Source organism: Pleurodeles waltl, chromosome 2_1 (assembly GCF_031143425.1).
Source record: "Pleurodeles waltl isolate 20211129_DDA chromosome 2_1, aPleWal1.hap1.20221129, whole genome shotgun sequence".
NCBI lineage: Eukaryota > Metazoa > Chordata > Amphibia > Caudata > Salamandridae > Pleurodeles > Pleurodeles waltl.
Genome location: NC_090438.1, coordinates 798,373,059 through 798,387,731, shown reverse-complemented (window position 1 = coordinate 798,387,731; position 14,673 = coordinate 798,373,059).

The window sequence follows — 14,673 nt, the reverse complement described above, 5'->3', positions numbered from 1 at the left end:
TGCACGTTTTCACATACACTTCGACACAGAAGCTTTATATTCCTGCACTTACAGTTAGGTGATGCAGTTCACTGTTTGGGGTGAGGGATGGGGTGGAAGTTATCACTGCATTAATCTAACATAGTTTACAACTGTTGGCATTGTCCATGCCATCGGATCTATTCTGCATGTCCTACTTACTGTTATACGCTACTGTATGGTGTGGACACAGTGTGATAACTGTCTTATGAATGTAAAACGTGAAAATGCAATAAAGTTTGTGTTAAAAAAAAAAGTCTGGCTGTTAAGTGCTAGATAGGTACAACTACCGATCACAAGTTAGCATATTATAGCCAGTCAACATGCACTTGACAGTTCTAGCTGAACGAAGAGTGAAAAATACCTGGTGCTGCCCACTCCCACAGGGCATCATGTTGCTAAGAAGATTAATAGTGAGGAATGGACAAGGAACTACGGAAACAGCAGGGTTATTAGATACTGTCTGAATGACAGATAAAATAAGCTGAAGAAGATGGACAGGCGTACATACTATGAGTGCTTGCTGACCAGGTACAATAAAAAACAAGCCTTGGCCTGCCCCACATCAGTATAGGTAGCAGTACCTGGAGTAATAAGCTACAGAGGAGCAAAAAGCTCTTCCAGGGCTGTAGAGTAAAATACACGCTGGATGAAATAAGGGCCATGCTTGTAGTATGCCCAATAGCAGACGCTGAGGGCCTGATTTACATCTCGGCAGATGGGTTCCTCCAGCACAAGGGTGACGGATATCCCGTCCACTGAAATATAAATCTTATAGGATATAATGAGATTTATATTTTGGTGGATGGAATATCCATCTTCGTCTCAACAGAGTAAGCCAACTGCCGAAATCTAAATTAGGCCCAAAGTGTTTTTGAAGACTTTGGCCATGATTTAGATTCCAGTGGACAGACTGCTCAAACAAAACAATGATGAATATCCCATCCTATGAAACATAAATCCCATTATTTCATAACCAGTCTGCCAAAATCTAAATCAGGCCCTCTGTGTTTTAACATTTGGAGACAGCAATGTGCCACTAGGTGAGGTGAGCCATGGGAGTGTGCAGGGAGACCCGGAAGAAACCTACTAATTGAATTATGAATTAGTTGAGGCCTGCTTTAAAGATGACGATGGAGGCGTTAAACATAATTATCAGATTTGACCACGGTATATAATAGCAATATTCATGAATAAGTGCTTAAGTTACCTGTTACTGTGTTGAGGAGCGTTTAATTGAGAAGAGATATATAGAAGCTGATCCTTCAGCCTGAACTACATCCGATGCCTAATGTTGGATTATTGCCTGTGGAATGTATTAAACAAGTTATGTAAACAAAATGTCCTAAATTGTGTTAGACTGCAATTCCAAATTACTCTTAAACTAAGTCACAAAAGCACAGGGTCGAATGTAGCTTTCCCTGAAAACCCTTGAGAATTGACATAGAAAATATGGTACATTGGGCGTGTTGAAACTTGCCTCTCGTTCTGTACGATAATTCACATGATCTGTGTTTCCTCAGGGACGCAATTTAGCATAGACGTGACCTTCAGCTATTTCTTCTTGTACAGTCAACAATGAATGTATGGCACCATGAGAAAACAAGTGGAGTGGCTAAAAACATTCCTCTAGTTCTCCTGTTCCCTCTTTGCACTAGGCTGTTGATTTTTTCAGGAGCCGATTTACACACGGAAGAGTCCGTAAAATATTACTGCTGCAGTAGTATTTCAGGTACCCAGGCATTCCTTTGTGAATAGGCTCCTAGATCTGGTAGTCCACACTACCCAAATGTGACAAGACAGCAGATGCATGCTGAGTCCTGGGATGAGTCATAGAATAAATGTGTCGAATATGGAGGTAGCTAAAGGTTGAAAGGGAAGGAGAACTGGAGAAGGTCAAGAGGCATAGAAAACCAGGCATAAAGCATTTGGGGCCAAATGTATGACCATCTCATTTTATAAGTCTCTGATTGCGACTTTTTGCGAGTCGCAATTAAAGACACAAAATGAAATGTACAAACGTGTCTCAGACACATTTACCAAAGACCTACCTCATCAATATTCATGAGGTAAGTCGCAATTTGCGATCCCATTGGGAATGGCCACACTCACAGGGATGGTGGCCTGCTGGGGACAGTAGACCACATTGTCTGTGACTGCTTTCTAAATAAAGCAGTTTATTTCCTTCGGAATAAACCCTGTTTCTCTTTTTAAAAAATGGATGCATTTCAAACAAAAAAATGAAAAGTTTTCTTTTCATGTTTTCAGAATAGGCAGTGGTCAGTGGGACCTCTACATGCTCAGAATTTTGTTGTTGTTGCTTGCATTCACAAATGGGAACAGGTCCTGTGGGGACCCCTTCTAGTTTGCAAATGGGTTACCACCAACTTGAAGTTGGTGGTAACTGCAGTTGTTTGTGACTGCATTCATGGTCATAAAACAATCTTACAGGGCCCAGTGACTCACTAATAGGATGGGACACCCTCGGCATGCTTCTTCCTAATAGCAACTCGCAAATACATTTTGCGATTTGGTAATCGATTACCGAATCGCGAAATGGGGTCTGTACATCCAGAAATACTTTTTATTGGTCGCAAACAGCCTTATTCTGTGAATCAGGCCATTTACAACCAGAAAAAAGAATTGTACATCTGGCCCGAGAATCCCTCAACAGAGGCAAGGCAAAACAACAATAGAGGTGCAAAAGTGATGCTTGTCTGCAGGTCCTAAACTTGGGAACATGGTGGTCCGAAATCCCTGACTCTTCCACCTGAGCTGCATGAAATATGTAATGTGATAATACCTGTGCTTCAATTCTTCCTATTTGTATGGGTTGAATAACGGACTGAAAATAAAGTATTTATAAAATGTGTGTACGTATAGGGATTTATAAAGCACAAAGCTAGATGAGAAGCAATGGAGTGGTGTAGAAGGTGCAAAAGAGGAGACTGTTACTGAGGATGGAAATGAGGGAGAGTAAAGCCTCAGGATAAGGGATATGCTAGCCTGTACCGGTAATCTCTACATCCATGTGTAAACAAAAGGGTATAAAAGGACGAGGAGCTGCTCGAAAAGACGGGTTTTTGCCCAACCCTGAAAAGTGGAAATGATAGAGTGTACCGATACTATAAGGAGGAGTTCCAGATCCTATTAGTAATGGACGAAAAGGATTGTCGTCTGATCTTCTTCCCACATGTTTTTTCTTTACTTTAATGAGGTTGCTCCTGCTGATGTTTGATGGTCCAATGAAGTTCTTGAACATTTTAAAATGATAAAACATGACAGCAGAGGGAAATAGTTTTTTGACCTTTCAAATGATATCCTATCAGGCTTCCTTTCATGTTCCCTGGGGCTGCATGGTTTGTATTACTATCAAGAAAAGATAATGTGGCCAAAATGAATTGATGCTGATGAGCAATGGGATCTGATCAAAGCATATCTATACAAAACTCTTACAGGGTCCAAACAAATCAGGGCAGATGGAGGAGGCTGTGTTGGAAAATACTGACATTATCAATGGCCTGTTTGCATTAAGTTTTAGTGTACACAGATGTTCAAATTGTAATCAAACAACATAAACAGACTTTCCTGTGGTCTTCCGTTTATTCTTGCAAAGTCTACTTTCATCAAAACAGCTGTTTTGTATTTTGCATGTTAGACATAGTTCCGTCTTTTTATTTTTATATATTTTTATATGTGAACCAACTTACGAATTATAGATGTTAAACCCATTTTTTTAGATTTTCACCTACTCAATAGCAAAGAATGCTCGTGACAATTGTGGTATGAGATAAGGGTGTTTATTCAAGCAGAGGAATATGAGCGTTTAAAAAGGTGTACTTCTTAAAGTATTTTTTTTTCTCATTTGTCATTCTTCATTGTTGGCAGAGGAATTCTTTCCCCCACAAAAAGATTTTTGAATGCAAATACTCCTTATAATTATATTACTATTGAGAGTGGGGGTGCACTAAATAATCTGCGTGTTTTCCTTCGCACTCCCATTTTGTGAGTTAGAGTTCGCCAAAGGAATTAGGTAATTTAACTGTGTGTTTGTAGTTTCGTAGAAATTCATGGTTAATCCTAAATAAACGCATTTTTTTTCTTTCCTTGAAGGTCTCCACTCAGACTTATGGTACTCACAGATTGGGGAAAGAACATGACAAGCACACTATACAGTGACTACTTGCGGTCGCTGGTTCAACTTTTGGCGCTTCACTCCTGACTTCTCACTACAGGGGCATATTTACAAGCGGCTTGCGCCGCCAGTGAGTCACTTTTTTTCACACATCATTGGTGCAGGCTGCAGGTCCATATTTACAAAGCCACGCAAAGACTTTTTGCTTGGATTTTTTTTTGGCCTTGTAGATATGGAGTACGGCAGAACAGCGCATGTTGCTCCGTTGCCTTAATCTGAATCAAATAGGCCTTTCATCGGCACTGGGCTGTGTTTTACCACAGGCCATCCATGGATTTTGGCTCATTCTCAGATTCACAAGGGTTTGTAAACCTAGGAATGTGTCAAAAGCCTACGCCTTCCCAGGGGAGGTGTAACGAGGAGTCATAACTTTATTTCTCCTCTTTTATTCCTCTTTCTATGTGTGCTGAATTCTGTAGCACATGTAGGAGGAAAGTGCCTCTATTGATTGTTTTCCAGCGGAAAGGTGTCCCTTCTTGCACAAACACAATCATTCCTACAACGTAGACACCCTTGCACCATTTTGCAAGGGTGCCTGCATTGGCACAAGCCAGCCAATTATGCTGCAGTGCAGTGGAAGGGGACAGGAATGCACCATATCCTACAGGCATGGCACATTGCTGCCCTTTTATTTTGATGCAGGGCAGTGCAGCAAGAACGTATGTACGTATGCTTAAAGATTTTGCTCTACAAATGGCAAAAGACTTTGGGCCTGATTATGACCTTGGCGGATGGAATACTCCATCACAAATGTGATGGACATCCCATCCGCTGTATTGCAAGCTTCATTATATCCTATTGAGCTTGTAAATATGGGGATAGGATGTATGTCACATTTGTGATAGATTATCCCATCCGCCAAGGTTGTATTCAGGCCTTTTTTACTTTGTATGTTGGCATAGGTGGTGCTTGCTATTCCTATCCTTAAAAACTTTGCTGGAAAAACACACATTTGAGGTGAGCACATTTAGGACCATATTTATACTTTTTGATGTAAACCAGCGCAGGCACTGGTTTGCGTAATTTTTTTTACCGCGGGCTAACGCCATTCCTACGTGCCAGGCGGGCGCCTTATTTAAGGATTGACGTTAGCCGGCGCTGTGGGCTGGTCAGAGTAAAAGAAAATTGACTCTGACCAGGCAGGGCCGGCGTAGGGGGAAATGGGGGTTGTGAGTCAAAAAATGGTGCAAGTCAGGTTAGAGTAAAAAATCATGGCTCTAACCGGACTTGCGCCATTTTTTGATGCACAACCCCACGTTGAAATGACTCCTGTCTTAGCAAAGACAGGAGTCATGCCCCCCTACCCAATGGCCATGCCCAGGGGAGTCCTGTCCCCTGGGCATGGCCATTGGGTGCAGTGGCATGTACGGGGGCCCAAGTTAGCCCCCCCCAATGCTACTAAAAAAACATAAAAAAAATACTTAACTCAACTTACCTGTACTTACCTGGGATGGGTCCCCTCATCCATGGGTGTCCTCCAGGGGTGGTTGGGGGTGGTTGGGGGTGTCCCTGGGGGCCAGGAAGGGCACATGTGGACTGCTTCCCTGGTCAGAGACCATGTACATGAACCCACAGGTCACTTAATGCATGCCCTCACGCAGGCATTAAAAACGGCGCACATCAGGCTGGGCGCCGTTTTTTAAGGCTCACCCCCTCCTGTGCGTCAAAATAACGCAGGTGTATGAATAAGGCACACATGCCTTAAAGTCATTTTTTGGGCGGGAACGCCTACCTTGCATGTCATTAATGCAAGGCGGTTTCCCGCATCCAGAAAATGATGCACACAGAGGAACTTTGGCGTTCGCGGGGTCAGGTGTCATAGTGTAAATATGGTGCAAGGTTTGCTCAGAATGTGCGTCAAAATGTTTGACGCACATTTGGCGCAAACAGAGTATAAATATGCCCCTTAGAGTGTTGCTGGTGTTGCATGATGATCCTTGCTGGAGCTGCTGTCCATCTAATCGTGGGAACTATCCAGAGTTTTTGTATAATTTCTGTGTCGATCTAACCCTGAAAGGATTGACTTATGCTGGGTGCTCCCTTGAGTCTGGACAAAGCTCAACCTCTCTGAGAACCTATAATGATGGCGAAACACATGTCTGGGGATGCTTTTGGTCATTCTATGGTGGCTTGGATGGCATTTTACCAATCCAAAGCTGTAATACTGTGCCTGGAGTGGTGAAAGGCTTTTGTTATTTTACAGCTCAGCGAGGATGGCACTGTGTCAATCCTATGCTAAATCATTTTGCTGTACAAATACTTGGAGACATTGGGACAGATTTAGGAAAAATGGTACTGCACCCAGTGCAGCACAACTTTTGTTGCACCCCTTGGCACCCCCCTAACACCACCATGTTTGCGCCATATCTAAGATATGGTGTACCATGGTGGTAGTTAGGGAACCAGCGTCAAAACTTTTTATGCTAGTTCGGAGCTTTGGAGGTTTAGCGTCAAAGTTTTTGGAATCCTGCAAAGCCCATTGAGGCCCATTGTAAACAATGGTGTGCTTCCTTTTAATTTCTGCTCTGAGCAGGTGTTAAAAGTGCCCAAAAAAATGATGCAAAGAAATCTCTTAGATTTCTTTGCACCATTTTTTCGGCTCCCCTAAAGGGGGAACACCCCTTTTACATAAATTGTGCCGGGTGCAGGCATAATACAGCATAAAGGGTTACAAAGTGGCACAATGCATGCATTGCACCAATTTTTAAATATGGCGCAGGGAAAAGACCACCTTAGCACGTCCTTAGCGTAAAAAAATGAAGCTAAGGCAGCGCTAAATTGGCACTAGGCCCTCTTAAATCAGGGTCTTTGTCCCGTTCTTGCTCAGCTTGGATGGCACTTGCTATTCTTATGCTTAAAAACTTTGCTAGAAAAACAGACATGTCACTGCTGTTGCAGGTTGCTCCTTACTGGAGCTGCTGTCGATCTAAACTTGGTAACTACCAGTTTTTAGGGTTTTGGTTGGGTAGTAGGTGCTAAGTAATGTTTTAGGGATGGATAATGATTTTGGGTTGTAAGGCTATTTTAGGGTTCAGGGGTGGGTAAGGGCATTGGTAGGTGAGAGTATTATTAGGGTTTAGGGTGGGTAAGGGTATTTGGGTGGTAAGGATTTTTACAGTTTAGGCTGGGTAAAGGTATTTGGGTGATAAGAGTAATTTAGGGTCTAGGGTGGGTGAGGATACTGGGTTGTAAGGGTGACTTTAGGGTTTAGGGGTTAAGGGTATTTGGTGGTAAGGGTGTTTTTACACTTTAGGGATGGGTAAATGTATTTGGTGGTAAGGGTATTTTTAGGGTTTACAGGTGGGTAATAGTATTGGATTGGAAGAGTATTTTTGGGGCTTAGGGTGGGAAAGGGTATTTAAGTGATAAGGGTATTTTAAGGGTTTAGGGTAGGTAAGGGTATTTTGGTAGTAATGGCATTTTTAGGGGTTTGGGTGGGTAAGGGTATTTGAGTGGTAAGGATATTGGGTGATAAGAGCATTTTTAGAGTTTAGGAGTGGGTGAATTTTGGGGTTAGGGGTTGATTATGAGGAATTCTCGTACAAGACCTTATTGGTCGAAATGCGTCGGGGATGGATATGTTGATCTATGGAATTCATTAAACACTAAATCACTGGAATGCTTGGAGTGCTGCATTTTTACTTTATTGTCAATTGTTGTGAATATATGTGTGCGTATATATAGATCTACCTATCTATCGCTCTATATATCTATATATATATATATATATTTATATATATATATATATATTTATATATGTGTAGGGAAAGAGATGAAAACATTGCTCCTGCAAATTAAAGCAGCTTCCTGCATGCAACAGCAATGCTCTCTCCCAAAGAAGACAGAAGTTAGTGGGACCGCGGGGGCCTTAAGGCTCTGAAGTGGTCCCCATAGTCCCCATAGATGTAATGGGTGCCCTGGGCACCCTTGAATATATGAAACTGTTGGAAAAAAGGCATTTGGCCCTGGTCCCTGGGGCCCCGGAATGGTGGTCCTCGGGCCCTGGGGAGTTCTTGTGGCCTCCCCTATAAATATGTTTTAAGTTGGGAGGTGGTAGTTCCTGAAGCCCAGGGGGGTCCTTGCAGCCCCCATATATTTTTTAAATGTTGTCCTAGTGAGGTGGTGGTCCACAGGTCCCGGGGGTCTGCATGTTCCCCCTTAAATTTTTTTGTATCAAGCCCCGGGGAGGTGGTGGTCGCCTTGGGCCGGGGGGGTCTGTGCAGCACCCTATATTTTTTTTTGTGTTGTCCTGGGGAAGTGGTGGTCTCTCGGACTGGGGGAATCTGTGGGCTCCTCCTAAGTTTTTCTATTATGTAGCGCTAGGGAGGTAGTGGGTCCTTGAGGCCTCCCTAACTATATATATTTAATGTGCCCCCCTTTAAGCTCCAAAAGCCCTTCAGTAATATGTGGCTTGGGGTTTGAAGTTTAGAGGTGGTTGACTGTAGGGCCTGGCCGCAGGCCAGGCCCTTTGGACATCTCATGACAAGCATGGCCTAAGGTCGTGTGTGGCACAGGTTTGGTGTGAATATAGGGGGTTGGTTGCAGGTCCTGGCCACAGACCAGGCCTTGCGGACAACTTCTACCGAGCAAGACCATGCGTGGCATGGGATTGAGTGTATATAGGGGGGTTGGTTGCAGGGCCTGGTCACTTGCCAGGACCTGCACCACTCTTACCATGCCTGGCCGAAGGCCATGCATCCTGCGGGGTTGGGTGTTTATAGAGGGGTAGGCTGAAGGGCCCGGACGAAGGCTGGGCCCTCCAGCCAGTCCCCACCCATGCATTGCCCACCTAAAGGCCATGCGTGGTGAAGGAATGTGTGATTGTAGGGGGGTTGGATGCATGGCCTGACCATAGGCCAGGCCCTGTGGCCAACCTCTGCCACACAAAGGCCATGCACTGCAGTGGTTGGATTAACATATAGTAGTTAAATTACTTTACATTAAAAATAACCATAGGCATTCCCTAAAAAAACAAAGGTTACAAGGGCGTTATAGTTAGGCTCACACTTTAAATCTAGAAAACCCTAGAAATTCACCTGTTATAGTTTCAAGTGACTATAACTCGTGCTACGGTAACTATAACTCACACCGTCAGCCTGCATTACTAACTACCCCAGATATTACAGCTCTCATGACATCTTTTATGATATCATTGATAATATTCCTATAACATTTGCTGAAAAATGATTCATTAAAAACTGTGCATGGCATGGCGGGGGGCAAGTCACATTTACCTTAGGGCAATATTCAGTCCACTTTGTTTTTTTAACTAGAAATCGTATTTTAAGGTCTCCCTTTCAAATCAAACACCAACAAAATAATGTCATACTTTCTTGGTGATGTTACAACATTTAAATTGAGCAAAGAAAAGCAGCAAAACAGGAGACCATCAGGAAATTGTAAAGATGAAATCAATTTAGCAAACAAACAGATGACAAAAGAAATACAAAATACAGGCAAAGATCCCAAATCCACACGTCTGTGTTGTTCTCATGTTCCTGCAGTAGTGTTTTTGTACCCAAACGTCTTCTCAGTTACCCAACATGGTGTAATGGCATATTCTTGAGCAAGAGTAAAATGAAGTGTTGAAAATAACAAAAGATTATGATTGCATGACTGAAATGTTACCTGGGCTCACAATAGACAAACCACTTGAATTAAGTTGTATAACAGCATAGTTACACATACTCCATAGACAGGCCTCATTGCGTTACACTTCCACATTTACCATAAATAGGCCCTATCACTTCTAACAATGGTGGCAAATGATTATAGGAATGGCACTAAACCATTTTTATTTAATCTCATTTGAAACTACTTCCTACTTTCTCCCCTGGTTAACACATGTATTATGTCTTGGTTCTCAGAGCACCCCTCCCCTTTTCACAGGTTGTTTGAGGTGTGTACAAAGTATAGCATTCTTTCTAAAGCCAGGATGAACTGTAGCACTTCAATTATCCATCCTAGACAAAGGAGCAGGAAGAACAAAAGTAGCTTACGAGGTGTGGGCAGTCTATGGTATAGGGGGATTGGTTGCTGGGCCTGGCAACTTGTCCAGAGAGGACCTAGTTTGGCAGTTTGGGCTGGACTGTTCCCATGAGGAACAGGGTCAAGACTGATTTGCATATGGCTGGGTCCAAACTGGGGTGGCGTGGTGAGCAAAAAAAAGATGGATTAAACCCAGATCTTTGTGACTGGGGGTGAATGTTTGCATTGTTCAGCATTCTTGGCCAAATCTATATCTGCTACAGTAAAGAAGGGCTACCTTCCTATGTCTCCATATCGTGTGCTAGCTTGAGAGATTTGCTGGAAACACTACACAAATTGAATGATAGTTTGACCTTAAACTATTTGCTATGACACTGTGGCACACTTAAAGATATGTATACTCTAATCTAGTTACTTTTCCCTTAAAGGTTTATGGCTAATTTTGGAATTGATTGAACAGTTAGCTTTCGACCAACTGCCCAGCACCCTCTAAAGCTGGCTCCCGTCGCATTTCAATGTTCACCTCTCACTTGAAAAAGTTCTAATCACCTGTGAAGATCAAGACGAAGATCAGAGGAAGAATCTTTGGTTTCCTCCTGGTGACAAGTAAGGATTATATCCCTAGTAGTGAGAACATACTGCATGCCTTTGCTGAAAAATAGGAAACCAGTTAGTAGCCGAGGCAAGTAAATTTGCCCTACCAGAGCCTGGGATCCATCAACATCCTTTAGTGACATGAAGTACTTAGTGAACCTAAGTCAGATGGAGACTAGAGACAAAAAAGTGATTCTCCTGAGCAATGAACATAAGAACAAGAAATGTTTGAAGCAGCGAGTCCAACACCTATGATATTATAATTGCCCTTCGGATGAGTGGCGCATCATCACTGGGAGCCCCTGCCAATTGAGTGACGTGTTCACCCTTAATGCCCTTTCAAAGGCATGAGGCCTGTGAGTTCAACCCTTTCATCTTGGTGGCACGTTACCCGCTCTGAGCCTTTGAATCAACTAAGAGCAGCTGACTGTGCCCTAGCACTCTGTCCTGAAAACAACACGAACCAGAGAAGACAGGTCATTCATCTGTAGCCCCCTACTATCACCTCAAAATTACATGCTGTAGTAGTGAATTGAAATGTGCTAGGCATTTCTCCGTCACCTGTTTCCAAGCAACATAAACATCTGAGAGGTGCTCGCACCTGCTAAAAAGGTCAAGTGACTGTAACGGGCCCTCACATTACCGTTGTTAAATTGCGAGATGACAATCATTGTCCCATGCCTCTTCCTGCCCAGTTAGAAATCCAATAAGTGACCTCCAACAGCCTTGAAGAAGAGGCCGTAAAATACTTGCGCAACCCAGAAATCTGTGCTTTCTTGATCAATCCCATGTGACTGTTGTTTCTTAGATTTCTGCGCATGTTATTCCCTGTTTACTATAATAGAATTACAGAGTAATTTCCCAGTTTTGTAGAAGTTTTAGAAATTATGTAAATAGGTAATGAGCATATCACTCTAATGATTGTAAAAGTTATATTTTTTATATTAACGTGGCTTGGCAATGTTTATATTGTGAGTGAAACCAGTGCTGCCTGAACTAGACCAGATATAAGGGTAAGTTTTGACTGCTCAAGTTCATTACCCACAGAAAATCAAATGTTAATGAGGAGTGAACCTGTAGCAATATCAGGTTCATATCTTTGAAGGGAGAGTGACAGTGTGTGACAAAAGGTCTGGGCAAGTTACAAATTGCCCTGAGAGAGAGAGAGAGAGGGAGACAAAGAAACAAATATACACACACACACACACACACACACACACACACGGAAGGAGGCATGCCCCCATGAAAATGAATGAAGCCAGACCAGTGCTTAATTTGAGCCAGTAATTGCCAGTGGCAGCCTCCATCACTCATTTTTGGAGTCCAGCATGTGTTTATTCTAATTAGATATTTTCTGAAAGCACAAGAGGGCAAAATATATACAGGGGAAAGAAGAAGGAAGAGAAAGAGTGTCACAAAGGGAGAAAGCAGGAACTTGCAAGAGGGAGATAAAGGGATAGCGAGTGTGTGGTAGTCGATAAGAGAGAGCTGAACAGCCTTGGTATTTAGTTCACTGACATTTAATAGTACCAGTTACGATCTTCTGAGCAGAGCTTTGGGCACCAACGCTCTTTATTTTACAAATTAAGCACTGAATGAAGCAAATTCAAATTCAGCTGGCAGTTGAAGCCTGCCTGTACACCACAAGTGAAAAATTTTAAACATCGATACAACATACCACACATTGTTGTGTATTGCATGCACATAAACCAGTTGTAGTAACAGTGGAACAGGGTCAAGAATGATTTGCATATGAGTGGGTCCAAACTGGGGTCGCATGGTGAGCAAAAGAACAATGGGTTGAACCTAGATCTGTGACTGGGGCTGAGTGTTTGCATTGTTCAGCACTCTATTCCTCATCCTTTTGTGTTGCTAAAGTTGCCCTAAGTGGGAAGGGTGTGTCCAGACGTAGTTCCTGTGTCCACTGTGCCACTGGATTCAAGCTAGCCTGGCTAATGAAAGGTGATACCCTGAAATCGGTCCCAGGATGCTTGTTTCAGGTCCAGTGAGGATCTGGCCTGGTAGTTCAGGCTGGACTTTTCCCATGAGTAACAAGATCAAGACTGATTTACATATGGTTGGGTCCAAACTGGAGTGGCATAGTGAGCAAAAGAACAATGGATTGAACCCAGATCTGTGACTGGGGGTGAGTGTTTGCATTGTTCAGCACTCCGTCCATCATCCTTTTGTGTTGCTAAAGTTGCCCTAAGGGGGGAGGGTATGCCCAGACGTGGGTCCTGTGCTCACTGTGCCACTGGATTCAAGCTAGCCTGGATGATGAAGGGTGATACTCTGAAACTGCCCCCAGGATGCTTGTTTCCAGTCCAGGGAGGACTGTTCCGATGAGGAACAAGGTCAAAACTGATTTGAATATGGCTGGGTCCAATCTGGGGTGGCATGGTGAGCAAAAGAGCTATGGATTAAACCCAGATCTTTGACTGGGGGTGAGTGTTTGCATTGTTCAGCACTCCGTCCATCATCATTTTGTGTTGCTTAAGTTGCCATAAGTGGGATGGGTGTGTCCAGACGTGGTTCCCGTATTCACTGTGCCACTGGATTCAAGTTAGGCTGGCTGATGAAGGGTGATACACTGAAACCGGTCCCAGAATGCTTGTTTCCGGTCCAGGGAGGACCTGGCCTGGCAGCTCGGGCTGGACTATTCCCATGAGGAACAGGGTCAAGACTGATTTACATATGGCTGGGTCTAAATTGGGGCGGCATGGTGAGCAAAAGAGTGATGGATGAAACCCAGATCTGTGACTGGGGGTGAGTGTTTGCATTGTTCAGCACACCGTTCATCATCCTTTTGTGTTGCTAAAGTTCCCCTAAGTGGGAAGGGTATGCCCAGACGTGGGTCCCGTGCTCACTGTGGCACTGGATTCCAGCTAGCCTAGCTAATGAAGGGTGATACCCTGAAACCGGTCTTAGGATGCTTGTTTCTGGTCCAGGCAGGACCTGGCCTGGCAGTTCGGGCTGGACTGTTCCCATGAGAAACAAGGTCAAGACTGATTTGCATATAGCTGGGTCCAAACTGGGGTGGCATGATGAGCAAAAGAACAATGGATTAAACCCAGATCTGTGACTGGGGTTGAGTGTTTGTATTGTTCAACACTCCGTCCATCATCCTTTTGTGTTGCTAAAGTTGACCTAAGTGGGAAGGGTATGCCCAGATGTGGGTCCCGTGCTCACTGTGCCACTGGATTCAAGCTAGCATGGCTGATAAAGGGTGATACCCTGAAACTGGTCCCAGGATGCTTGTTTCCGGTCCAGGGAGGACCTGGCCTGGCAGTTCAGGATGGACTGTTCCCATGAGGAACATGGTCAAGACTGATTTACATATGGCTGTGTCCAAACTGGGGTGGCATGGTGAGCAAAAGAACGATGGATTGAACCCAGATCTTTGACTGGGGGTGAGTGTTTACATTGTTCAGCACTCTGTCCATCATCCTTTTGTGTTGCTAAAGTTCCCCTAAGTGGGAAGGGTATGCCCAGACGTGGGTCCCGTGCTCACTGTGCCACTGGATTCCAGCTAGCCTAGCTGATGAAGGGTGATACCCTGAAACCGGTCCTAGGATGCTTGTTTCTGGTCCAGGCAGGACCTGGCCTGGCAGTTTGGGCTGGACTGTTCCCATGTGGAACAAGGTCAAGATCGATTTGCATATGGCTGGGTCCAAACTGGGGTGGCATGATGAGCAAAAGAACAATGGATTAAACCCAGATCTGTGACTGGGGTTGAGTCTTTGTATTGTTCAACATTCCGGCCATCATCCTTTTGTGTTGCTAAAGTTGACCTAAGTGGGAAGGGTATGCCCAGATGTGGGTCCCATGCTCACTGTGCCACTGGATTCAAGCTAGCATGGCTGATGAAGGATGATACC